At 41.9% G+C, this 27,797-nt stretch overlaps 1 protein-coding gene and 1 long non-coding RNA gene across 2 annotated transcripts in view; both read left to right on the top strand.

Moving 5' to 3' along the window:
- Nucleotides 1-231: 231 nt before the first annotated feature.
- LOC308287643 lies at nucleotides 232-1,352 on the top strand. The gene is made up of 4 exons (XR_013962150.1): nucleotides 232-337; nucleotides 823-904; nucleotides 1,095-1,200; nucleotides 1,319-1,352. It is a non-coding gene; the product is annotated as an uncharacterized lncRNA (long non-coding RNA).
- A 2,432-nt stretch (nucleotides 1,353-3,784) lies between these two features.
- ip6k1 (inositol hexakisphosphate kinase 1) overlaps nucleotides 3,785-27,797 on the top strand; it is a 36,053-nt gene continuing 12,040 nt past the window's right edge. The window contains exon 1 of the mRNA XM_080728868.1: nucleotides 3,785-3,943. The gene's annotated coding sequence lies outside the window, so the exon portion shown is untranslated. The remainder of the gene's footprint in view (nucleotides 3,944-27,797) is intronic.

The raw sequence follows: 27,797 nt of genomic DNA, 5'->3' as shown, positions 1-27,797 counted from the left end.
CATGCAAGGCCGAAGCCTTGCAAGGGACACATGCTTGTTTTTGATGCTGTTGCATTCAACAAAAAAACATGTTTCTTATCAACTTCGCCTCGACTGGATATATTCTAGTCAGGGTGGGGGGGGGGAGGGGGGTACCCAGTTCAAATTTGTTTATTTTGTGGGGTGAAAAGGTTGAGAACCACTGTCTGCTCTACACATGACACCCGCCCCCTCCCTTTGTTTGATTCCAAAGTCTCTCCAAAGGAATCACTAGTTTAAAACAGGAGGCTAACAAACATCAAGAACAAACATATTTACAACAGAAGACAAAGATTGGTCCTGTTCAGCTGCCACCATGGTGAGTTTTGTTTTACATAGATCCAAATCAATATGGTCATTTTAGTTGTAGTGTACTATATCTATTGAAGTATAACTTCAGATGTTTTTTACTTCTCTGTTTTTAGTTTTTTATTATTATTATTTGTATACATGCTATATTTGGAGTCCTGTTCACCACGCTGTTAGGATTAGGAGTGAAGCAATGGAATATCTGGTGGCAAACTGCCATGGACTTTACCATCAAAGAGAAATGGACTGAGAACTTTGTAAAGACATTGATGTAATGGCTACACGTAAAGCTCCGCATTATGAACAGATATTGTCTTTTTTAGTATTATGTTTGATCTGCTTATTACTGATTAAACAACATCAATGTTGTGTGCGTGTTCTGATTAAGAATTTCAAAATAGACAATTTCAGTATAACATTAGGTAAAGGAAGCAATTCATTAAAGGCCAACAAATTCAAACTTACTCTGTCTCTATTTCTCTTTTTCCTGTGAAGAAATACTTGGCTTTAGCTCTACTATTAAGTGCCCTGCCTTCAGTGATGCATGCTGTCTGCTTTCAAAAGCCCATGAAGCCAGGTAAAGGCCAATAGAACAGTAACAAAGTAAAAGATCACACACGCACGCACGCACGCACGCACGCACGCACGCACACACACACACACACACACACACACACACACACACACACACACACACACACACACACACACACACACACACACACACACACACACCCAGTTAACTTGCATTTATTATGTAACCATAGGTATGACTCATTGTTATGATGATGTGGATGGCACATGGCATGCAGAAGGGTCCAACTGGAGGAACAGTCAGTGCTGGGACTGTGGCTGTGGTGGATGCTGTACCGCGTAAGTACCATGATGAGTTTCAACGCAGCAAATTCCGATGTTCAATTTAGGGAAAAACAGTTGATAAACATGTGAAGTCAGGAGCCATTGCATTTTCTAATGCTAAATGTGTTTGCAGGTATTCAGAGCCCAGGTCATTTCCTGATGACTGTGTGGCAGAGTTGGATCTGAAAGAGTGTGTCTACAAAGTGTTCAAGAAGGATGACCCCTCGGTACCATGCCCAATTTATGCTGCCGTAGGGAAGTAATATCATTTCTCTTCTGTTTGTCAGGCTTACAATGTCTGAATCCTAAGTTCTTGATCAACCTCTGTTATGAGATGTTTATTTCCAATAAAATGATCAAGCATAATCTTTTGTAGATTTTTCCATGTCTCTGCTATTTCAGTAAAGATTATGAGGACACAATTAAAGTCCATAACCCTATGCGGTATTGAATGTCTTCTGTGAAACAATTATTGTTATCTTTTTAAGGTAAGCAGGTTACCCTTTCCCAAGTAGTAAACTTAAATAAAAAATCACACCCGTGTGAACTGAGCGGTGGAGGCTGCGCACCGCTGATGGGTGAGGGCAGCAGGGATTTTATTATTAATAGGACAGTAGACTGACAGGAAATTGGGAGAGAACGCAGAAAAGGTCGTTGGGAACAGGAGTTTACAAATGGTCTTCTTTCTCTCAAGTGATCTATTCTGTTTCAGGTTATTGTGCATGTTGTATTTTGCATAATTGCATATTGCAATTTACATTCCTTGGCCCCTGTATTGCTGCTACAGTAGCAGCTATATTTTATAATAAAATTGTCTTAAGGGAGCTGGGAGGACAGGCTAGCGGACCACGCCATCACACTCACGTCCCTATGACTCAGCCATAACCATATAAGGAGTTCCCAATGCAGCTACACTTAAATATAGAGTGTATTTGTCTGACCAATTTGTCGTCATGGAATCAGGCCTAAACAAATCTTTCGGCTCCATATATGGCCACAAAAAGGGGCGTGCCGCGTGCCCATATGGGCATAGTGGTCTCCATATATGGGCAGAAAAGGGATAAGGACTAACAGATACAAAGATATCCATACAGTATATGGTCAGATCGGTCAGATCGGAAGTGTGACGTAGGTTTGAATCTTTAGATTAATATTCACATATTCGGGGCGCCTGCTGACCTACTGGTCCAGGCGCATACCACATGGGCTTTGTGTAGCCTGCAGCAGATCGCTGGTTCGATTCCCAAGCCCGACCAGATTTACTGCATGTCACTCCCCATCTCTCTCCCCGATTCCTGTCAATCTACTGCCCTATAAATAAAGGCATAAAAGCCCCAAAACATATCTTTAAAAAAGTATATTCACTGTATATTTGCCTCAAATTGCATGTTCAGGTTCACTGAGTGGACTTCCTCTCTAATCAGGTTTGTTTCGGTACCCAGTCAGCAAGGTTATTCTTCTGGATACACAAACAATACTTCACCATATGATGAGTAAATGTAACAACGTGTACGTCATTCTGTAATGCAATCCAATGGTGATTTCACCCGAATAAAAATGGGGCCCGTATGTGTGCCTCAAAGAATCGTGTAGGTGAATGAAGCCTATATTAGTCCAGGGTGAAGAGCTATTCACTTCACCGCGGTGTAGTTTTCTGGCTATCACCTAAAAATACATAACAAAGCCTAGGTGATAGCTAGGAAACTACAACGCACGGTGAAGTGAATAGCTCTTCACCCTGGACTCTGATAGAGGCTTTAGGCTCTACGCATCTTCCCCTCTCTCTCACTGATCAAGCTTCATCTGACATCACACACACACAACAGAAAACGTTGCCTATACAGTGTTGGGGATCTATCTCCATATGGACATGTGATGTCAGACACAACATAAACTGAACATTGCTACAATTGCTACAACAGTGTAGGGCAATATTACTCAGGATGTTACAACATGTTATTACTCCTTTAAAAAGTAATATCATATTGCTTAGAATCAAGAGTAATATATCTTATTACATATTACTTTTTGTTTGTAATAATAATAATAAGAGTCACCAATAAGTCAAAAGGCAATAAAAAAAGCAGCAATCTATTTTGACTTTTTAAACTGAAATGTTTTTTTTTCAGGCATCCAACAAAACCTGAGTAATATGTACTATTTTGTACAAAGTAATATTGTAGACTATAATATTACTGTTTTGGCACCTCTTTACATTACAGTAATATATTACTAAGTAATAATTACTGCCCAACACTGCCTATAAAAGCACTGCTCACTTACAAGGCTTGGCTTGGATATAGGCCAACCACTGCATTTTGCGATTGTTCGCACTACAAACATCAGCTGCCAGCTGGCAGTGTTTGCAGTGAGGGGTGTACTGAATGTACAAAATAGCTGGCAGCTGCTTTATTGTATACTACTATACAGTAGGCTATATATTTGTTTATTTATTTCAAATAATATTTAATTAATAAAAACGTGCAAGCCTCTAGGTGGCGACAGGGTGTCACAACATAGAAACAAATTGGAAAAGCCAACTAGCAGCTAACATTAGCCCTGGACAGTTTAGCTTGTACCATTCTACTACACATACTGTACCGCACTGGATGTCTCTAACGTTAGCGGCTCTAACGGGGATGTTATTCAGCTCTTTTATGAGTTGAACTACCGGAGCAACGGCGTTCCTGGCTCACTGTGATTAACAATACCGATAGAAATTATAAAAGTGACCGGATAACGGTCTGCTGATGAACGGGTGAGTTGTTATTTATTTTGACAGTTCACTTCTATTCATGTTGCATGATGAGCGAGCTGCTGTAAAGCGACCGCTTCTACTGATTCACGTCAGCGTTGTCAATTTTTTATATCGTTTTATAATGTGTATTCTCGCAACATCCCATGAATGACAGGTGCTAATATACATAGCGTATTATATTGTTGTTGTTGTTCACGACTGCGTAACACAGTCAGCAGCTATATGTTAGCTAATATTATCTCAGCCATGCTAACTAAATGGGAGGAAGATGCCGAGATAACGTCTGCTATAGCAGCACAGCAGCCAGCACATTTACACGTTAAAAGGACGTGCATAGCTTAGAAGACGTGGGACTTGTCCTTTTTACAGTAAACGTATGACACACACACATACTGAAGAAGTTTCTGGAAACGCAGCCGTTAGAGCCAGCAGTTATAGCTTGGTGTTTGGAGATTTAGGTTAGCAGGAGCTAAGCTGCTAGCTGTCAGGCTAAGGTCAAGAAGCTAGCGACAGCTAAACGTGCCAGAGAGAGCTCAGACAGACCCTTATCACCCAAAGGGACGGTCACGCAATAATTGGCTAGCAGGTTGTTATGAGAGACAGAGGTAGCTTTAACTAATATGATTAACTGTTTGCTATTAACTACAGTTTAATCAAACCTGTGTGTCTCTCTCGTTCTCTCTCTCTCTCTCTCTCTCTCTCACACACACACACACACACACACACACACACACACACACACACACACACACACACACACACACACACACACACACACACACACACACACACACACACACAGAGAGAGAGAGAGAGAGAGAGAGAGCCCTAGGATGTCTGTATGAAATATCAGAAGTACATCTGTATTCCATAACAGTAGCCATAGACAGGTGTTTTATTCTTTAATAGTAGGATTCATCATTCAATTATTTTCACTTAACAAGTGTACTCACCCAATGTGTTTAGTAGAATATCGCTCCACTTGATTCACTCAGAGAACATTCTCTGACTGTATGTTCTCCATGGGACAACATTCACAGCAGCACACACAACATGTAAATGTCCTCCAATGAGCACATATGTGTTGCACATAAACTGACAGGTGTGTTGGTGCTGGCCTGCATGGGTAACTAAACTAATCACACGGGGGTTATCCATATTGCTTCCATTGACAACCCCATGAACGAAACAGAAAAGTCCTATCTGATTGTTATAAAGGACAGTAAACTCACAAATATTGCACCTCTACGGCCGGACTGTTTCTCTGTCGAGGCTTTTAGTTTTTTCTTTTTCTTTTTTTTAATCCACCATTGTCATGTTATAGCCCCTGATACACGTAGCAATTTTTTCATCAATATCAACCAGCAACTACCAGAGGCGTCAATTGGGTATGGCAGTTGCCATACCGTGGCTAAAGGGGGGAAAAATAAAATGTACTTCCTAAAATAAATTCATGCCTGTTGATAAGGTATGGCAACATGACTGGTGTCTTGCACACGTGAAGGCACAACAAGATTAATCCAATGATGCTGCCAATGGCGATACCCATGACGCCTCTGGTCATTGCTGGTTGATATTGATGAAAAAATTGCTACGTGTATCAGGGGCTAGACTTATGAGCAACTTTCTGACAATAAACTCCAAGGTGTTAGTTTTGGGGAGCACTGGTTTTAAATCACTTAAAGTCCTGTGTAGCACCTGTTTCAAAATGGCACATATCATACATTCTATCTTGTAGAAAAGTGGAGATATTTTTGACTAAATACACGTTTCTATGCCACGTATTTCAAATTGATATGATACTAGATGACGAGATCTGACCCCAAGTCACAACAATTATTGGGTGAGTAAAAAACTACAAATTAGAATGCTGCCTAGATAAATCCCTCCACAAAAATCCATTGTGGTTTATCTATGGCTGTGTTATGAAATACAGACAATTTATGGAATATCAGCCATCTTAGGGCTAAAACAAAGACACAAAGTGAGTAGACAGCAATGATGCCAAATCTGCTAGATCCCTTACCCTAACCATAACGGCAACAAACCCAAACCTAATCTCTAATATAATGCCTAACCACCACCATTTTAACATTATCTAGTCCCCCCAGGAATCCGCGGAGAAAAATTCTTAATTCCGCGGAGAACAATCCTGATTCTGCGGAATTCTGTGGTGAACAATTCTTGATTCCGCGGACATTAAAAAACAACCTAAAATGACCAGTTATCAAGCTAAAAATGATATAGTTCTAATAATCAAGTAAAACCCTTCATGAAATAGCTACAATAAATTTTAATTAGTGGTTAGAATAATCAAATAATCATTTTTGAGAATATAAATTTAATATTAAATCTATTCTTTTTTTTTTATTGTTATTGTTTTTAATAATTACTTTCTGTTGCAAAGACTATATTGTCATGCAAACCCTGCCCATAGTAACCACATTTTAGAGGATAGCCTACCTACTACCTAGTATGGGTGTAATATTTATTTATTCTCTTCTGCATTCGCATTGTTATTGCCAGGACCATAGACATAGAGGAACTATAGTTCAGGACACAGTTTCTGTCAGGAACGAATGTGGGACCGGACCAATACAGCGTCTGTGCAACTAGCAGGAGGGAAGCTAAGCTATTCCCCCAGGCTCTGTATGAGGTGGCCACTGACCAGACCGTGTACACATCGTTTTATAATAGTAGTAATGACTACTCCCGCCGCTCTGCTGCCACTCGCGACCGTTATTCCGCAGACGTCAGAAAAGTCCGCGAATGGCCGAGAAATCCGCGGGTGGTCCATGTATAGCATGCGTGAGTGCGTCTTTCTCACCATGTGAGGCTTGTGAGCCAATATAAACAGTCAGACGCTGTGCCTAGTTCCTAGTCCATTAAAAATCAGCACCATCCGCTCTGGTATTGTCACCACACACACGAGTCACAGCACATGAATGCATGCCACGGCAAACAAAGCCATTTCCGTTTCCGTATCCGGCACGAGGACTGGCTAGGCTGTGAGTCTTGTCCGTCTATATCACCGCGACATCTAGCGGCCGGGGATGAAAACTACATGTAAAATGTAATATTCTGCTCCTCGTCTTGTCCTATTCTGCGGACTACTATGATATCCGCGGGAGGCTCTGATATCCGCGGAGGGCTTCGATTTCCGCGAAAAATTCCGTGATCGCGGAATCGCGGATTCCTGGGGGGACTAATTATCCCTGAACTTTAGGCCAGCTGTGTTTTGTTCTGGCTCATAATGCATAGTGGGTATGAATATGATAGTGCAGGTTCAGGGGCCTCTAGCCCTACCTTTACAAAAATATAGTCTTGGGATTCAATGTGGAGAGTGATAAGAGAGTGAAGTGTTGCACATTGTTTAATGAAACATCATTCAGACTTACTTCTCTTGAACAATGTTCAATGTGGGGATAATGAAGAGGAGGCGATACATGCATGTGTTTCTGCTAACTGTTGGATTTGTTTGTTAGACAGTTGATTCAGTGTTGATTCAGTGTTGCTCTGCTATTATGAGGATGTTCTAGAACGGAGGAAAGCATATTCATTGTCTTAACTTGGGTTGTGACCCTACAACATCATTGTTAGTGTAATGTTATTGTTAACAACACGCAACTTTGTGTGCGTGCGTGCGTGCGTGTGTGTCTGCACCTGCCCCGCCGGGTCAGGCCTTCGCTTGCCCTGTCTGTGGCAGACAGTGTGCATCTCGCATTGGATTATACATCAAAGGACTCACAAATAGTCATCGGTCACGATGGACTGCAAGCAGTGTGTGTGTCTGTCTTCTGTCTCTCTCTGTGTATTTAACTCATATTGTCTCTGTAGTTCTCTTCTCTCCTCCTCCACTCTCCTATATCTTCTCTTCTCTCCTCATGTGTGTATAATAGCCTAATTGAAGTAGCACCTTACATACAGTCTTACATACAAAGAATATAGCCCATAAGAATATACAAAATAAAAATAGCAAATATATATATTTGCCTTTTTTTACTTTGTCTTTATTAAAGATTGCACAGTAAAGAATTAACAAAGACAATAATGAAACAAAAAACATACAAAACACACACAAAGACATAAAAATAAGACAAAAAAATATAACATTGGGGTTTACACTTTTGTCACCTTCATATCAGCAGTTCACCTCTTCTGAAACAGTATATATCAACCATTTTTCCCATCTTTTATTAAAAGTTAAAAACGTTTATCCTCAGTTTGAACGTTAACTGCTACAACTGTCCATAATTGTCCTCCATTGTTTATAGTCCGGAGTGATGTCCTTGAGCCAGTTCTTAGTAATTGCTTTTTTAGCAGCGATCAATAAAATCTTAATTACGTAGATATTTGTCCCCCGCTTGTACAGACTCCTCTAAGAGACCCATGTATAATACTAGGCATGAATTAGGAATTTCATATATATATATATATATATATATATATATATATATATATATATATATATATATATATATATACAGTACATTTGTAATTTTAATTTTGTATATTCTTACAATGTTGTTTTACAGCCGTTTATAAATACTCAATACTGTTAACTGAATTTGTGTCGGGCAGTGTGTTTAGCAGCCTGACTGATGTAATATTTTGAATGTAGCTCTGTAGGATAATAATAATAAACCATCTAGTCACTGCTGGGTTTACATATTGTATGATTTAGTATACTGTTTTTCTATTCTATTGCTTTCACTTATTCTAACACCTTCTTAAAAGTTCTGTCTCTCTGTCCTTTCTACCCCTCTTCTCTGTTCTGATTACTGTATGTCACTTCCTCCTACCATAAACTTTGGATGATCACAGGAAAAGTTTGTGTCGACAAGGTTTTTGTTTTTATTGTTTGTTTTTGTTTCTGCTTTTGCTTATCTTGGATCTGATACTGTCTGGTACTCCTTACTGTTGGTGGTTGTATTGCTTCTGATCTAGGTTCTGATCCTTGTACACCTAACTATTGGTTGATTCTAATGTTGCTGATCTGGGATCTAATCCTGGTATTCCTTACTGTTTGATTATAATGCTGTGGATGTCCTGTCGGATGCTTTCCAGCTTGAAGGATTTCAGTGCATTTACAAATTAGAGATGATGTTGCTGGATTCATTGGGAGGTTGTTGTGATCGTATTCATTCACCAGCATTTGTATTCTTTTGGTGTGCTAAAGCTTTGGTATCGGTAAACAATTCCATCATTCTATTGCTCTATTGATTCAGTGTTTTGCTTCCAGTACCTTTCCTCTGCTCTGTCTGAATAGCAGAAATGGAACTGCTCTAATTGGCCTCAGCACTCACCATCAATAGCCAATAATGGCTTCAAAAGATGTTCTAGATTAACATTTTCAAATATCAGCCAAATTGATGCCAACCCTTATTGCCAGCCTAATGTTTGCTTTAATTAATCTGGAATTCTCATTCTACATCCGTTTTACCTTTATCTCTTATTGTTGAGTCGGACTATAAGGCTTGGCACTGTTTATTACATTATTTATTACCATCGCCAGGGCGGATCTTTCCTTCACCCCTGCATGTGTGTGTGACTGTGTGTCCGTCTACAGCTAACCTCTAATCTATCGCAAAGTAGTGGACCGATCTCAGAGACTTTAGGCCTATTAATAATGGTCAGTCTGCTGGCTCAGATGCATTAATCAACGCATGTTGTTCATAACGTGGCATTGTAGCAGCATAAAGTTGGATGCGTCCCCTAGACACATCGATGGTGAGTTTATTGCACCCCCTTTTCTTAAAGGAGCATTTATCCACTTTTAACCTTATCTTCAATTCTAATTGATACTCCCTAATGGTCATTAAAGATGGCACAATCTCTGTCTACTCTGTCTCTGCATCTTATTGGTGGGATATGTACAGTTCCTACTAGTGCCTAGCAATGACATTGACTGACGTTCTCTTTCTGGAAAGTTTGCATGCTGAAATAGAAGTAACTAGAAGTGAGCATCTAGGTCGGAGACTGGCATACTCGGAATGATGTAAATAGGGAATGAATGCCCCACCCTTTAATGCAAACCCCATTATACCTGTTGACCATCTGTTTGCCTGTGTGCATTTATGCCCATATATGGATATCTTTGTATCTGTCTGTCTGTGTCCCTTTTATGCCCTTATATGGAGATCTCTGTATATGTCTGTGTCCCTTTATGCCCATTATCCTAAAGGAGTTTGCTATAAACAATGTTGTCAGTAATGCCCTTTTCATTATTCACAATGAAAACCTTTACAGCGCTGGCTCTCTTTCCCCCTTGAGAAGGCTGTTTAGAGTTGGCCATGAGCGAACACAGGTTGAGGCAAGTAGATGCCAACTCGTTCATTCTCTTGGCCCTGACCCTTATTGATGGTAAGTTGGTAACAGAGAAAGCTAAGTGGATAGGGAACTGTCGTCTAATGAAGGTGAAGGGAAGCTCACCTCTGTCATAGTGAGGTATTCTTGGTAGGAAGATTGTTTCACCTCTGTTTGTGCCTACTGCAATCTCACACTCAATGACTCTGTCCATCATTTGCATTACCTGTCCATCATTTGCATTACCACCATTCTGGTGCCATTCTTGAGAGTGCGGCCGGGACCTGCTTGCAGGTTTCTAAGCAGCATGACTGGTGCGCCTACTTTCAACTTGAGGTAATGATCAGGGATTCCAGAGGCACGTAATCCTTGTGGTCGTCCTCCTGAATTGAGTCGGCTGAAAGGTAGACTCTCTCTTCTGTAGGAAAGTCAGCCAAGCATATGTTGTTGATTTTTCGGATGTCATTGTTCAGACGAGTTTATACAGTGCCTTTGAGAAGGTTGTCTTATAGTATAATGATTGTTCTTGCATTTATACAAAAAAAAGAAAAAAAAAGAAAAAAAAAAAAAAAAACGTTCTGAAATAACCAAGCTGCCTACCAATGATGTCATTGTACGGCATGTTTTTGAACTGTCCGCACTCCACAGCCCTCCTCTCTCTGAGACATAGAGCTACAGTAATTTAGATTGAAATGGATAGGAACGGCGTGGACCAATTATATGAAGATTGGTTGAACTTGGCTGAAGTGCTCCTTTAAATAATGTGGTTGTGCGTCAGAGATGCATTGTTCAACATCACTGCATAGCCTCTCTGCTGTCGACCGGCGTCCTTCATCAGAGTTTCCCCCAGGACACAACTAGGTGCTACAGGAGGGGGATGCATGTCCCTGTGAACCTCAGATTACCACCATATGACTATGATGGGTTCACACTTATTTTATAAGTGTAGCAATCATGAAAAGTTAACTAAACATTCTTCAAAAACAGAATATTACAGAGCCATAGTGGTATATGTTTCTGACGTTTAGTCTCAGTGCTGACCAATTAACTCTTTGAGTGCCAGCTTTTCACCACTAGAGGGCGCCCAGTGGCCATAGAAAATCCCATTTCCCATGCTGGTATATGCTGAAGCCCTGCAGCCATGACATGCCTGAACACTTTCCTTTGTGCATGTACAGGAAGAGGATGAAGTTAGCTTGAAGTTAGCTATTGGCTACCAAGCATTTTAGAAGATCTATTTTCGGCAATTTAGCCACGATTAAACCTTGCACACCTCATGCATGGGAAAAAAACAGAGAAGAATGAGCTCTAAAAAATCCAATGCATTGGAGTGGATTTGTGCAGTTTGTTCACAGCTTTCAAACAAAAAAATCCGATTGGAAATCCGTTCAGGCATTCTTGAGATAATAGCCATTTATGTTTTTCATGTTATGTAAACAAACATGGCTGCCCTGTATGTTAGATGGGGTTGTATGGGGGTGGAACATGCAAAATCGCGATTGAAATCATGTTCACTAGATTTGATGGGGTCCAAAAAAAAAAAAATCATTTTTTTTTTTTTTTTTTTTTTAATATCCCGAACTAGTTCGGGATAGGCACTCTGGGATGCAATAATATATCCCGAACTAATTCGGGATAGGCACTCAATGAGTTAAGTCTTGGTGGTGCGCCTAGTAGACTGAATTGGTCTGGCGGAATCCCTGCCTCATGGTTTGAAGTTGGTGGTGAACCGGGTGAATGCGGTTGTCCAGGTTTTAAGGGCATGAGAGAGTCAAAGCTGAAAGTCCTTCATAAGTTTGCAGCGTGTGTGTGTTCCAGCATTCTTCTGTGGCACACTGTCCGTGCGTTCTGGCGCATGCGGCTGTAGATTGAGATTCCATAGGCTGTTGGCCAGTGCGAGGCTGTAACCATGACGACAGATGATCCCATAGGCCTAACTGGCAATATTAAGTGATTACACAATGCCAATAAACAGCTTACATTTTGGGAAAGTGAAAAACGGACATCGTCATTTTGTGCTTATTATGCCAATGGTCAATGCCCGTGTGCAAATTTCTCAAGCCACTGAGGAGAAGCATGCGGGGTCTTTCCATTACACTGACTGACTGACGAACAGTTTTCGTTAATTATATGTAGATGTATTAAGTCACCAAAATATTAAATTACTGAATTGGTCTGGCGGAATCCCTGCCTCATGGTTTGTAGTCGGTGGTGAACCGGGTGAATGCGGTTGTCCAGGTTTTAAGGGCATGAGAGAGTCAAAGCTGAAAGTCCTTCATAAGTTTGCAGCGTGTGTGTGTTCCAGCATTCTTCTGTGGCACACTGTCCGTGCGCTCTGGCGCATGCGGCTGTAGATTGAGATTCCATAGGCTGTTGGCCAGTGCGAGGCTGTAACCATGACGACAGATGATCCCATAGGCCTAACTGGCAATATTAAGTGATTACACAATGCCAATAAACAGCTTACATTTTGGGAAAGTGAAAAACGGACATCGTCATTTTGTGCTTATTATGCCAATGGTCAATGCCCGTGTGCAAATTTCTCAAGCCACTGAGGAGAAGCATGCGGGGTCTTTCCATTACACTGACTGACTGACGAACAGTTTTTTTGAGCGGTGGTCACACCGTCTCCATAGCGTGGCCGTGTGTGTAGGTATGTATGTATGTATGTATGTATGTGGGTCCGTATGTAGCCTAAGTACCCCTGGGTGACCAGAGAGGTGCTGTTGAGTCTAGTCTGCCCTGAGCATCAACTGCAATACCAGTGGTGGCCTGAGTGACATGGATGGATTGATGGCTCTCTCACTCTCACACGCAAGCAAGCACCCCCCCCCCCCCCCCCCCTCCACCCCCCATATTATTATACTTTTTATTATTATTTTGAATATTTTAAAAAAATATTTTTTTAATCTTTTTTATTATAATTATTATTATTATTATATATTTGTTTTGCTGTTGCACAGCCTCTACGACCACCGCTCAGTTCACACGGGTGTGATTTTTTAATTATATGTAGAATGTATTAAGTCACCAAAATATTAAATTACATAGTTAAATCACAACGTTTTGTTTTGCGAGATTAGCTCCGGACTCTCTCTCTCTCTCTCTCTCTCTCTCTCTCTCTCTCTCTCTCTCTCTCATCCTCACACTCACTCACTCACTCACTCACTCACTCACTCAAGCTCTCATCCTTCAGCATATGAATGCTATTATGTTTCTCCAACCTAGCAAACTAAGTGGATGTAACAGTATTAATTCAAGTCAAGTTTATTAGCCCTTAATCACAGTTGTTATCTCAAAGGGCTTTACAAGCAAAACATCCACTTAATCAGGAAAAGTGAGCTTCTTGAAGTTGAAAATCCAACTTCCGTTTGCATATTTAAAAATCACACCCAATGTGAAGTGAGCGGTGGTCGTGCTTGCATAACGTCTTCAGACTAGGATTTGAGTCTAGGATGTACAGGCTATGCTACACACACACGTTTTGCTATGGCAAAACGCTGAGGAAAAAGGCTACAGACATACGACATATGACATCACTAGACAAACATGATGCTACGTACACACATTTTGCTATGGCAAAACGCTGAGGAAAAAGGCTACAGACACACACACAGCCACTTATAGGAGCGGTTTGCACCGCTCAAAAAACAAGAACATTTACGTGACTTATTGTCTGTAATATTTTAACAAAAAGGCAGTGAATACTAGTCACCCAGTGAATGCAGTCAGTGTTATGGCTAAGTGGCTTTAGCAGAGCCAAAGTCAGCTGTAAATATTTAGCAGACAGGAAACCAAGAGAAGTGCGGCTGGTTTATTTTATGCTCTGGCTGGCAAAGCCCCTCTGTTGGTTCACCATCAGACAGATGTTAGCTGTCTGGAGGGCTAATGGATTCATATCTTGCCCCAGCCGATAAATTAAGTTTGGCTGATGTGTCATTATTCAACATTTTTGACGACATTGGTATTGGCAGTCATGCAGCCGATGTGAACCAAATGTGTGGTCCAGGACACACCAAAATCAGGATTGGTATGTAACCAATGTCTTAAAATATTAAAATATTAAATATGTCTGCATTTTATCATAATTTCAATTCAACAATGAGCTCCATGTCTTCTGTGTTTTATTTGATTGAATCAGACAGGTTAAAGATGGGGATATTATCTTCCTTGAGTGTTTATATAGACATGTAGGGAGTTATGTACTGTACATCTCCATGCAAATCTGCACAAGTCATGCAAAAGAACGCTTGTTTGCATGTGCGTCAGCAGTAGCCTTTATTTCTGTAGTTCTGCTTCATTTCAATAACATACTGAGCTCACAATATTCTAAAGGACTCATGATGGTTTTATCTGGGATTAGATCCCACGCCACCACAGTCTTCTTTCCTTCTCAGTCGTCTTCCTTCTTAGTCTCTTTCTCAGCTATTCCTACTGTATCTCTCCTTCACAGTCTCCCTCTCAGCTTTTCCACTGTCTGTCTCCTACACCGTGTCTCTGCTTTCCTACTGTCTATCTCTCGCTCCTTCTAAGATTTCTTACTGTCTGTCTCTCCTTCGCCGTCTCCTTTTAAGCTTTCCTACTGTCGGTCTCTCCTTCACTGTGTGACTGACTGTGTGACTCAGCTTTGCTACTGTCTCTCCTACAGTGTCTCCCACTTTGATTTCATGCTGTCTCAGTCCTACATTTGATTGATTGATTGAATACGTTATTAGCAGTTCTCATAATAAGAAAAGCACAGGACAGTACAGTTCAGATATAGGGTCTACTAATAGGAAGGAACCCAAGAAACCCACAATGGCTTGTTTACATCGGGGTCTGTTTGTACTCAATTCATAGTCCCCTTATCTGGGATCATTTCTTTGCCCCTGTCGTGTGTCTGTGTGTGTGTGTGTGTGTGTGTCAGTCTGTGTTTGTCTGTTTCTTTCAACAGCTCATTTTGGCCACCGCTGGACCGACCAGTGCAAAACTTTGTATCTTAGCTTGAAAATATCTTGGCTTTCAGCAGGCATAGGAAAGCATCTCACTTACACATGCAAGCACAAGGTAAAGGTAAAGTTTACAAAAACGTGCCGGCGCCGCTCCCGTTAGAAACAATACAAAATATGCGCTCAGGAAAAAACATCTTGGTGGAGTCAGGTGGACATAGGGCCTAACTCTTAAACCATGGCTGTAATTGGCTTTTAAGTCATTGAAGGTGCCTATAAAAAAGAAGCCAAAACGTCCAGTCATTCCCCAAATTTGAATCACATGTTAAGGTAAGCAATCTCACTTTGAACCTGGGTGCCACAAATGCAAAACATTACCGTATGTTGCAGAAACATGTTTTTTTATTCCACATACACATTCATACACCGATGGCAGATGAAACCATGCAAGGCACCAACCTGCTCATTGTTAGCAATTAGGAGTTCAGCGTCTTGCTTGAGGCCACTAACTCTGGAGGAGCCAGGGATCGAACTTACTGGCCACTCTACCTCTTGAGCCACTGCCGATTTTGTAAAGCATAGTGTATCTACTGTAGAAAAGCGCTATATAGCCCAAGTTTTATGCATTTCATATTGTATGTTGCAATGTGCCCTTCAAGCATTCATGTGCAGTTGATTGATTGAATAGTTTATTAGCACAAGAAAGCACAATGGTTTGTTTTCATTGGGGTCCTTTTGTACTCAATTCATTTAAAAAGTTAAATGAAATCAGATCTGAAAATTAACTGTAGTGTATGTTTGTTTACACTTAAACATACAGCTCAATAAAAAAAATATATAGTTTGACTTTGACATTGAATTCTTGGTCATAATTGCCAATGGTAGTAGCTCACTTCACGTATGTGTCTTTAAATCGAATGAAAGTGATCCTGTGTGGCGTAACTAGTACTGAGATCAGGTTTATTACAGTGGTTAGGACGTCTGACCAGTTCAACCAGATCATCTGTCTACTGCTCTATGCAGTTTCCTATTCGCTGTCTGTTGATGACTGAGCTTGTTTGTTCCCATGGTAACAGAGACCTTGATGACCAAGGCTTTGACGGTAGCAGAATGATGTTAGTAGTACATTAGTAGTAGTAGCCAAGTCCAGGTTTGTTTGTATACAATGTGACATGGAAGCCAATAGGGACTGAGTCTACACAGTCATAATATCATATCGGTGTTGTTTACCTACTAGACTTTGCTGAGAGTCCTTGGCCTTTCTCCTGACACAGATACACAGTGACTATCATCTAGAAATAGCTGTTTAATCTGTTTGCCTGTGTGAATGGGTGAGCTAGCTCTGTCTGCCCTCACGCTAATTAATGATATAAGCGCTGCTCGCAGCTCCAAGATGATTGGCTGCCTGCTTCAGGTCAGCAACCACACCCGTAAAGACACTGGTAGCGGATTAATAGATTGAGACACTTGAGGCTTCCTGTTGCATACTGCCATTCTCATTGAAAAGACCCTCATATATGGCCTATTAATGTTATGTTTATAAACATCCATTTTCAACTATTGCCATGTTTTAAAGACACATTTCAACAACATGTTTTCTATTTGTTTATTCACTGGAATGGCAGAGCAGGTTAATACACAGAGAGGAGAGCATTCTGTACTGTTGAAACAATGAAAATCAGAATACTTTGACATCTCAGCAGTGATTGTTTGTAAACCAGTTTGTCAGTAGCTAACAGGCGAGGAGAGACAACAACACAGAGTAGCAAGTCAACCTTGACTGTGACATTGACCAACTATTCCTAGCTGTTCTCAACATACTGGTTGGCCGGCTTGGCTGTTGGCTCGGACCATCCCTGTGTGTTATCTCTATCACTCATAAGCACGTAGGCACACACCGACACACACACACACACACACACACACACACACACACACACACACACACACACCTGTTGTTTTTCTGTTCATTGCGACCATCAGGTCGCACAGTTACTATGAAGAACTCCGGCTGTCTGTCAGTCAGTCCCTCTGTCAGTCCCTCCGTCTGTCCGTCACGTCACGCCACACTTTTGGCCCTACACTTATCTCCGGCACCGTTGCCCCTATCCATGCCAAACTTTGGGGGGGGTGATGACACATGACAGTGAGCATAATTAATTCATGTGGTGACTATGTGCAACAATAAAGGCATTGTTACCTTACTTTGTTTTTTTCTTATTGGTAACGCCTTGGTATCGGATCAGTACTCCGTATCGACAGATACTCAAGTTGCAAGTATCGGAATTGATTCGGGAAGGAAAAGATGGTCTATTTATAGAATCTGTGCTCCATACCATGTGATCATGGTCGTGAGTCAAATAAATGATGATAATGATGATGATGATGGTACTGGAAGGAACTCTTAACCCTTCTTGTGCCTATCCCGAACAAGTTCGGCTTTTTTTCAATACAATACAATATATTTTTTGCTATTTTACTTACCCTGAGCTGCTTGTAGAGATGTGGGTGGTCCTGGCTCGTCCTACGCTTTCCAATGACCGAGTCTAGATGGTCCGACGATTGATTCCATTGAAAATGGTTTAGAATAAAGTTTAGAGCCCCCCAAAAAAAATCTATCTCAATCTATACTGTCGGCGGCGCGACGTATTCCGGGGTGCCGATCCCGATCTAGTCCGTCTTTTTTAATAAAATGAATTAATTAATCGGAGGCCTCAACGAAGCCCCGGTCTAAATTTCCATCCAGGCCCGGGGCCGTGATTCTGTTTACATCGGCCCGCGAGAGGGTAATGCCGCCGCATCGCGCCGCCGAATCCAATACAAACTCACATCTTTGAAGCTCATTTTCTCTGAACTGTGTTCTTGTGGAAGCGGAAAAGTTTTATTTACGGCTAAATCGCCGAAAATCGATCTTCTAAATGAGTGTTAGCCTATAGCAATCTTGTAGCCATTTTCATCCGGGTCTTTTTCATCACATGCACAAACGTGAACACGCACGTCACTACTACGCGAGTCCCTGTATGTTGCAACGCTCGTCTATGAGAGGGACCCTGGCCACTCAACAGACTTTGGCGCCCCCAAGTGGCCCGGCACCAGATGAGTTAATTAATACACACACACACACACACACACACACACACACACACACACACACACACACACGGCTGCAACATAGCCATTGAGACCCACCCCTCCCAACGAGAAGTTCTCTTTTACAGATTGCGCAGTGGTAGTCAAGTTGCTGCCACAGGGGTGTTTACCAAGTACAGTACTGTACTGAGTACTGTAGCCCATTTAATTACGATGATGAACGATAGTGGTTGTACGTATTGCTACTTGCTTTGTCTCAGAGATAGGCTGTGGATACTTCAGAAAACTGCCTATTAGTGACATCACCTGCAAACAATAAAATCTTGTTTGGTGAGTTCAACAAGATTTCAAACTTTTTAAAAAGAATTCTTATGCAAGAACCTTGAAGAACCGATGAAAGAAACTGTTATTCCAGGAAGAGAGAGGCTGTAGTTTCTGTTAGCTTGGGATAGGCAGGTGTATGAACTGTCCCACAAATGAGACGCAGGGTAGAGTAGACAGAGAGTATCCCATCTTATGAGTATTAGTGAGGACCAATTATATAAAGATAAGGTTGTAAATGGGTGACATGCTCCTTAAACTCATTTAGGTGTCTTCTCTTGATGTAAGTTTATTGTTGGTATATGTTTTGTTTTAGATAGATAGATAGATACCTTTATTATCCCAAGGGGGAAATTCAGTTGTCCAGTCCGGTATATTTACATTGCTTTATGTAGTGTTCATCAATATACACTGCCCCGTCAAAAAAAGAAAATCACACCCGTGTGAACTGAGCGGTGGTTTACCCACCAACCCCCCCCTCCCCCCTTCCCCTCGGGCTCTGTGTGTGTGTGTGTGTGTGTGTGTGTGTGTGTGTATTGCAGTTGATGCACAGGCCAGGCTAGACTCAACAGCACCTCTCTGGTCACCCAGGGTACTCAGGCTACATACACCAGAGGCTACATACAGACAGACAGACACACACACAGACAGACAGACACACACGGATACACACACGGCCACGCTATGGAGACGGTGTGACCACCGCTCAAAAAAAAAACTGTCTGAAGCAATAACATCAAACTGTGTGCGTCTCTGTCTGTCTGTCTGTCTGTCTGTCTGTCTGTCTGCCTGTCTCTCGCTCTCTCTCGTCCTCGTTTAGGGTCAAGCTTGGTTGTGGAGCATGATTTAGTGGTGTTCAGAGGAGTGAGTGTGTATGAACCGGTATGAACGTGTTCCTCATCCTCAATAGCTCATTATAAAGGTCCTGCCAGACTGTCTGGCAGGACTGAAATCTCATGATGAAAAGGTTTTGGGTATTCATTTATTTATTTATGTATTTATTTATTTCAGGTCAGGCCGGAGCTAGGCCGGGTTGCCTACCCAGGCGCCCGCAAACGTTGTCATAGCCAAAAACCAAATTAGCAGACCCATGCATTTTGATCACATGATACTCATGGGTTGCATTTGTAGTCCTACACCGGCCATGTTGAGGACCAACACAGGTGTTCTGATTGGTGTAGAACATTAGCTCTATGCCAAACAGACAAATTGAAACACCTGTGTTGGTCAACATGGCCGTTTATGGACTACAAATGCAACCCATGAACTGATTTTGTGTGAGTTTTGGACACAATCGTAGTAGTATCAAAAGTGTGTTTAAAATCACACTCGTGTGAACTGAGCGGTGGTGTGTGTGTGTGTGTGTGTGTGTGTGTGTGTGTGTGTGTGTGTGTGTGTGTGTGTGTGTGTGTGTGTGTGTGTGTGTGTGTGTGTGTGTGTGTGTGTGTGTGTGTGTGTGTGTGTGTGTGCAACAGCGCCCCTCCCTTAACATGTGTGGTCAGAAAAGGTTACTGCAGGCTACGGACACGGAGACAGACAGACAGACAGACAGACAGACAGACAGACAGACAGACAGACAGACCCACACACACGGCCACGTATAGGAGCGTTGTGACCACCGCTCAAAAAGAACACAAATTGGTGGATGGATGTGAATCATCATGGAGTGGTAAAACAAGTTAGTAATTAATTAATGTATGTGAATACATACATTCCATTATAGGAATCATGGTTATCTGTCAGGATCTTCATCCATAACAAGTAGTAAACACACTATGATTACCGGTATATCAGAAAAGTGGTGCAAATCTACTGAACCAAATATAAGCTGAACTTAATAATACAACCAAAAATAATAAAATATAACACAATAGAATAGAGAGAAATATGACTGAATAAAACAGTATAAAAATGGAACAGGACAGGACAGGAAAGCAAATGTATTCTGATTTTTGATGTCTGGTTCTATCTTGAGATCCTCCCCTCTCATGGGAACGTGTGCGTGTGCGGCTGATGGAGGTCTGGTCTGCATCTGCGTCTCCTCATTGGACATGGGTAGACAGACATGTCTACCAGAAATACACACAGAGATGTTAGTAGAAGGACATATTCCGTAGACAGGTTAACAGAAATACAGACACATTAGTGGAGAAACTAGGGATGGAACTACAGTATCCATTATTTTATTAGCAATTATTCTATTGATTACTTTTTCAACAAATCGAATAATTGTGTTTCTTATATTCTTTCTTTAAAAGATTTACCAATCGCATCAAATCGATTAGCCATTTAAATAAATAATGTTTAAATGGCTAATCGATTTGATGCGATTGGTATGCAAAAATAGTGAAAATAACAATGGGGGGGTGTCCCATCACTGGCCAGATGGCCAAGACATGGCCCATATCTGTGTAGCTGTTTCAGATAGGGATCTCCATGTATGGGCATAAAATATATTGTATGTTATGGTGTGATATCATGGGAACCACTGTAACAGAATCCCTTTTATGCCCATATATGGAGATCCCTGATGTCATCAATATTAAGCCCATATCTAACAGGACTTCATATGGGAATGCCCATATATGGAGGAAGACAGCCCATATCTGTTCGGCTGGTTCAGACAGGGATCTCCATGTATGGGCATAAAAGGGATGTAACACAGTATATACAGTACATGCCATGGATCTCTATATATGGGTAACTGGTCCGACTAGTGACTATTATAGAATGCAAAGACTCAGAGTCAGTATTTTGCATATTGATGCGTCATAGGCATTTATTGATACGTCAAACGATTTAGCTTTTTTCTTTTGCTGCCTAGTTGAGAGGAGATTGCAAACAGCACTTTCCTGGTTTAAGCAACACTGAGTCATCATGTTTAGAATTTCCTCAAAGCCCTAAATGATAATAAAATTATAGTTTTTTTTCTAAACATATTTTTATTCACACAGAAGAACACTTGTTTAATCTACAGCAGCCTATAACTAACGAGGAATACAAATCACACTCAAATCTGACGACGTTTTAGAAATGATGAAGAATGATGTCAGATTCAGCTGTCCTTCCCGATGCTAAATAATAATGGTAACCCAACAACTATACAGTAATGTAGAGTATATGGCCTGGATATAAACATTTATAACATTTTACGGAGTGAGGCGGCTGTCTCAGCATACGTTCTCTCTAGTCACGCTGTCATTGTTTGGCGGCAAGGCGCGGTTTATTCCTGTGCAAGCAATGCCATCAACTCACAGAAGCCTTTCCCCTTGACCATACTATTTGGCATAATATCTTTGGCTATCATCTTAACTGTCAAATCAGTTTTCTTTTCTGCCTGCCGGTCATCATAATGGCAAGGTTAAGTGTTTCACGGTGAAGTCAGCAATTCTGCTTTGCTTTGTTGACTGGACAGATCGGACATGCACTACCGCAGCACAGACATTATTCGATTTCTATTTTTAGAATCGACAGGAGCAAGAGTCGAAAGTCAACACATTGTTCACATCCATAGTAATGACATGCCCAAAATATTGATACATTCCCGGGGACCACCGACTCCTGGTGCTCCAGAACGGATGCAAAAGTGGTGGCGCCCCCAGTGGAGGACCCCCTGCCACTGCAGCGCACATAAAATGCCGTAACTCGGGCTAGGAGCGTCCGGGAGAGCCGGGGCCGGTACCTATTCGTCCGCCAAGGCAACGCGGAGACCCCACCCCTCATTTCTCACATGGCCCTATTGTAGCGCCACCTTCAGGCCGATTTTTAAAACACATTTTTGGACACTGCTCTTACAGTTTTTGCCCTAAAATCACGAATATCACTACACAGCATGTCTACACTCATGTCATCAACATGGATCAGGAAGATTTTGGAAAAACACATTTTTGCCCTATTTGTGGAGATAAGCCACCTACGGTCGCTTATCTCCCGATTAGGGAGTCTTACTGGTTATTAATCAATTATTTTATTCACAAAAATTACAATCGATTGAATTGATTAGTTATGAGGCTTTATCGAAAAAACTAAATGCGCAAAAGGTAAATGGAAACACTAAGCGAATAGGTTTTTAATTAAAATGCATTGAACTCTCATGATATCGATTTGGCTGAAGGGAGCTCCTAACTTGTTGGCGCCGTGTTCCCAACTACTGTACCTTGCATCGGATGTTTATTTTACGGCGCTGTGCAAGCCTCGTCTGTCACATCAACCAAGTAAATCCTGGCTAACACTTGTCGTCACACCGTGTTGCGTGCCACAAGTGGTCGATCTACAAGCTCACAGCACCTCGCATCCGCAACACGTTGTGAGCTTGCAGATCGGCCACCTTCCAGACGCAGAAAGTTGCAGGATGAGTCATTTTTCTCCCAAGAATCGCATTTCATCGGTGGATGGAAACAGGCTAAATTAGCTTTTTCTTTTTTTGTATTTCTGACAATTCGCTTCCTATTTTCGAATAAGCTTTATGGAAATGCAACTAATGTTTACTGTTCCCAAACCAATGGGCCTGACACCAGCAAATGATATAAGAGGCGAAGGAGGTCTGGATAATATTTAATGATGTCAGCACTACAGTCAGCCTTATTAGTGTCCCGCCTTCAGCAACACACACTCACAGAGCAGCCTGTGACATCACACGAGTCATCTTTGAGGAGCTTACAGGGAATGGGGAAGAGGAAAGGAGAGATGAAACTAATTACAAAAGCCAGCATGGATGGGAGAAGTGAAAACACTTATGATCTATACTCGTTGTATACAGTGTAGGAGTACTTGTATTATATTAGTAGAGTGTAGCAGTAATTTTAGCAATAACAATTCTAGTAGTTGTAGTAAAAGCAGCAGTAATTGTTCTTGTAGCAGCTGTAGTGTACCATGATTGATTGGCCACGGTTAACACGCACACACTCGCACACATGCATACATGCATGTTTGCCTGTGATGCGTCTTAAAAAGGGTCTAGCGCGCAGATTATGCGATTATGTCAGCTCCCATCCGCCAAACAGTGACCAGCCTTACATCGTTGTCAGGCCAACTACCTGACAAAGATGTAATCTCAATTTGACATGGAAACGTTTTTTGTTTTGTTTTGCTTTGCACCCTGTTCTATATTGAAGTAAAAGGCTCCAGCGTTTCAACCCTTTGATTTACCACATTATATTAAAAAAAACAGTGAGACTCCCTAATCGGGAGATAAGCGACTGTCAGGTCGCATACACAAACTTTAGAAGGCAATCGTGGCCAATCAGGAGGGAATATGGGAAATGGGACAGATCCATGTTGATGACATGACTTTAGAGATACTGTGTATCGCTTTGCGTCATTTAGGGCAACATCTGTAGGAGCAGTGTCCAAAAATGTGTTTTGCAAAAATCGGCCTGATGGTGGCACTAGAAGAGGGCCATGTGAGAAATGGAGGTTGTGATTTGCCATCCAAGGAGAGTGTGTGCAAAGTTTGGCATTTGATAGGGCCAATGGTGGCGGAGATGCGAGTAGGGCAAAAGTGTGACGTGACGTGACAGACTGACTGACTGACTGACTGATTGACTGACAGCCAGTGGAGCTTTTCTTAGTAACTGTGACCTGACGCAATAAAATAAAAAACATGTTGGTCGATTATTCATTCTTAATAACGGCAGAATAATTGAAAAAGGATTTGGGGCAGTCATGCACATCCCTACCGGCTTCCCACATGCACACACAGCCAATTGTGTTCATTGGAGCACCCAAAGCTGGAGGCAATATGGAGGAATCAAACCCGAGTGTCTGTCCACACAGTGCTGGCAGTAGGGACTAGGGATGGGACGATATGAAAATGTCAATGTCACGATTATTGTGACCAAAATAATAGCGATTTACCATATTATCATGATAATCAAAATACCCCCACCATCCATTATTCTGGGGCATAACGTTTGCCAAAAATAGCAGATTTACAAGCTTGGGACGCTTTGTGAGCCTGTAGATCGGCTAATTTTGTCGAAGAGATTTGTTAGAGAGTGAAAAAAAATATTTCCATGTCCGTTTTACGAATTATAGAGGGTTTAAGTGGTACCAGATGCAGCTCGGCAAATAAAAGGTGAATTAATCCAATGCATAACCGAGGATAATTTCATGATACATTTAAATCTCCACGATATGATTATTGTGTTTTTCATCACGATAAACGATAATTAGTCGGAGGCCTTAGGGTTTTTTCGTGCTAATCAGTCTAAAAGCGCCACATTTTTCACAGATGTAGCCCAGGGCATGCTCTAATGATTTAGCTAGGGCGCCCAAGTCGGCGACCTTCGGGGTCGCCACAGTGGCCAAATCAAGTTGGGCTCCCATTGACTTTCTATACGGGAGGAAAATACCCAGAAAAACATTTTTTTTCTGGTATTTAAGTAGGATGTGAGGGGTCTAACTAGGGGTTAGTCATGATGCTGAATCCATTGCCCAAGTCGATGGGAGCCCAACTTGATTTGGCCGCTGTGGCAACCCCGAAGGTTGCCGACTCGGGCGCCCTAGCTAAATCATTAGAGCATGCCCTGGGCTACATCTGTGCAAAGTTTGGCGCTTTTAGACTTATTAGCACGAAATTATCATTCTATTTCCCTAAGGCCCCCGACTAAATAGTGATTATCGTCCCATCCCTAGCTGGCAGTCAGGTACTGTGTACCACACTGCGTCACCCAGACGCCATCAGTAACATCTTGAAATCAAATTTAAACTCACAGGCAACCAGTTTAGAGAGGCATGGATGGGTGTAATCTGGTTGTTTCTTAGAAGTGAAACAGAACAGTCTGGCTCTCGCAGCTGAATTTAGCATTTTGGAGACGGAGATAGTGTTTTTATTTTAAACTCTGCCAGGCTGGACTGCCCAAGACTGAAGACTTGAGGTGTGTGTGTGAGAGTAAAGCACCGTGCGGCTGGACCTATCAGCATGAAACCTTTCATGAACACTCCAGTTAGGCCTCATGGTGCGCTATAACAGTCTGCTTCACATTTGGCCTATAATGCTTGAACCTTAAAAGTTTTTTTCCCCCTGGATTCCTTGGACCATGACACCAGACTAGATTTTCCGCCATTTTGCATTTTCTTCAAAGCACACTTTGTGCTACTCAATTTTGTATGAGTCATACAAATACATACATATTCCATTACAGTTGCACACTAGTAGTCGTGGTGGCAACCCTCACCCTCCCGCCTGGCTTCCCTTCCCCAAACATGGCCAATTGTGTGTTGGTAGAGTCACTCTGCCAAGCCGGATGTGGTGGCTTTGAACCCCTTGACTTCAGGGTGGTGGACAGATATGCTCTGATGTCACTGTGATGTCATGGGAACCACTCTAACAGAATGGGTTTGTCGCTCTGACATCATGCTCTGGCTTCACTGTGATGTCACACTAACAGATTCCCTTTTATGCCCATATATGGAGTTCCCTGTTGTCATTGCGACCGTCAGGGAGCAGTTTACTATGAAAACCTCCACCGGCCGTCCGTCCGTCGGTCGGTCACACGTCACACGTCACACCTTTGCCCTGCTCATATCTCCGCATCAGTATATAGGGCTTGTTTGTTTATTGTATGACATCACGCCACATCATCAGCTGTGGACTCTGTGATGTCATCGTATCGCATCAGTATATAGGGCTTGTTTGTTTATTGTATCTCCATATATGGCCATCTCCGTATATGGAGATATAAGTCGTCCATGCCCAAGTATGGGCTGGTGAGGTCAGACTTTGTGTGATGCGTAGGTTATCTCCATATATGGAGATTCAACATTCCAGGCAATGCTCTCTTCCCTGGTGAGAATTGCCCCTTTATATAGGGCTTGTTTGTGTATTGTATGACATCACGCCACATCATCAGCTGTGGACTCTGTGATGTCATCGTATCTCCATATATGGCCATCTCCGTATATGGAGATATAAGTCGTCCATGCCCAAGTATGGGCTGGTGAGGTCAGACTTTGTGTGATGCGTAGGTTATCTCCATATATGGAGATTCAACATTCCAGGTGTAACTATGGCTACCCGTATGACGTGAGAGGTGGAGGTTGTGATATGATGATGCCCTGTTAGGAGATCCACACTAACAGAATCCATATATGGTCCTACCGACAGCTGCTATAAGCCAACCCTGGCGATAAGGTCTGAGTCGAAGAAATGCTTCTTTCCTGGCAAGAATTGCCCCTTTATACTGTAGGGCTCGTTTGTGTATTGTATGACGTCACGCCACATCATCGGCTGAGGACTGTGTGATGTCATCATATCTCCATATATGGAGACATAAGTTGCTCATGCCCAAATATGGGCTGGTGAGGTCAGACTTAGTGTGATGCGTAGGTTATCTCCATATATGGAGATTCAACTTCAATGAGTAACCATGGCAAACTGTCAACTGCCCGTATGTCTTGATAATTGGTAAAACAATTTTTTTTGGCCTATTTGTGGAGATAAGCGACCAACGGTCGCTTATCTCCCGATTAGGGAGTCTTACTGGTCAATATTAAGCTAATATCTAACAGGACTTCATATGAGAATGCCACATCGGCCACATAGCACACTAACTAACAGAATCCATATATGGCCAAGACAGCCCATATTTGTGTGGCTGGTTCTACAGACAGGGATCACCATGTATGGGCATAAAAGGGTATGATGTCATAGACATCATAGGACTTTCACATAACGAATAACTGAGTAAGCATGTTTGGGCTCTCACAGCATAACTCCATATATGTTAATGTACTGACATACTATCTTGTGCTATTACCTGCTTATTGTAAATCGCTTTGGATTAAAAGCGTCTGCTAAATGCCTAAACTCTAAACTGTAAACTGTACACGGATGGGTACCAGGGGTCTCGATATATGGGTAACTGTTCCGATATACATCACTGCCCAGATGGCCAAAACATGGCGTGACCTCGCCCTTTAGATACCCTACTAGTCTTTTTTTCACTCTCTATCGTGTCTCTATCGTATTTTTTGGCAAATGTTCCACCCCAGGATAATGGATGTTGATTATTGCGATAATATCATAAATCGCGATTTATTTTGTCACCATAATGGTGATATGAAATCTTCATATCGTCCCATCCCTACTTGTACACCAGCCGAGGAGAGGGTACAAGGAGATGTACGACTGTGTATATATGATTAAATAAAAGCATGGATGGCCTTTTCAAGGTCTGTAAATGAACGGATGTTCCCCCTAGCTGTAA

Source organism: Nannobrachium achirus (assembly GCF_963921795.1).
Source record: "Nannobrachium achirus genome assembly, chromosome: 6".
NCBI classification, from domain to species: Eukaryota; Metazoa; Chordata; class Actinopteri; order Myctophiformes; family Myctophidae; genus Nannobrachium; species Nannobrachium achirus.
Note: the sequence above shows the minus strand (reverse complement) of the source record. Positions and strands in the feature narration are given on the sequence as shown.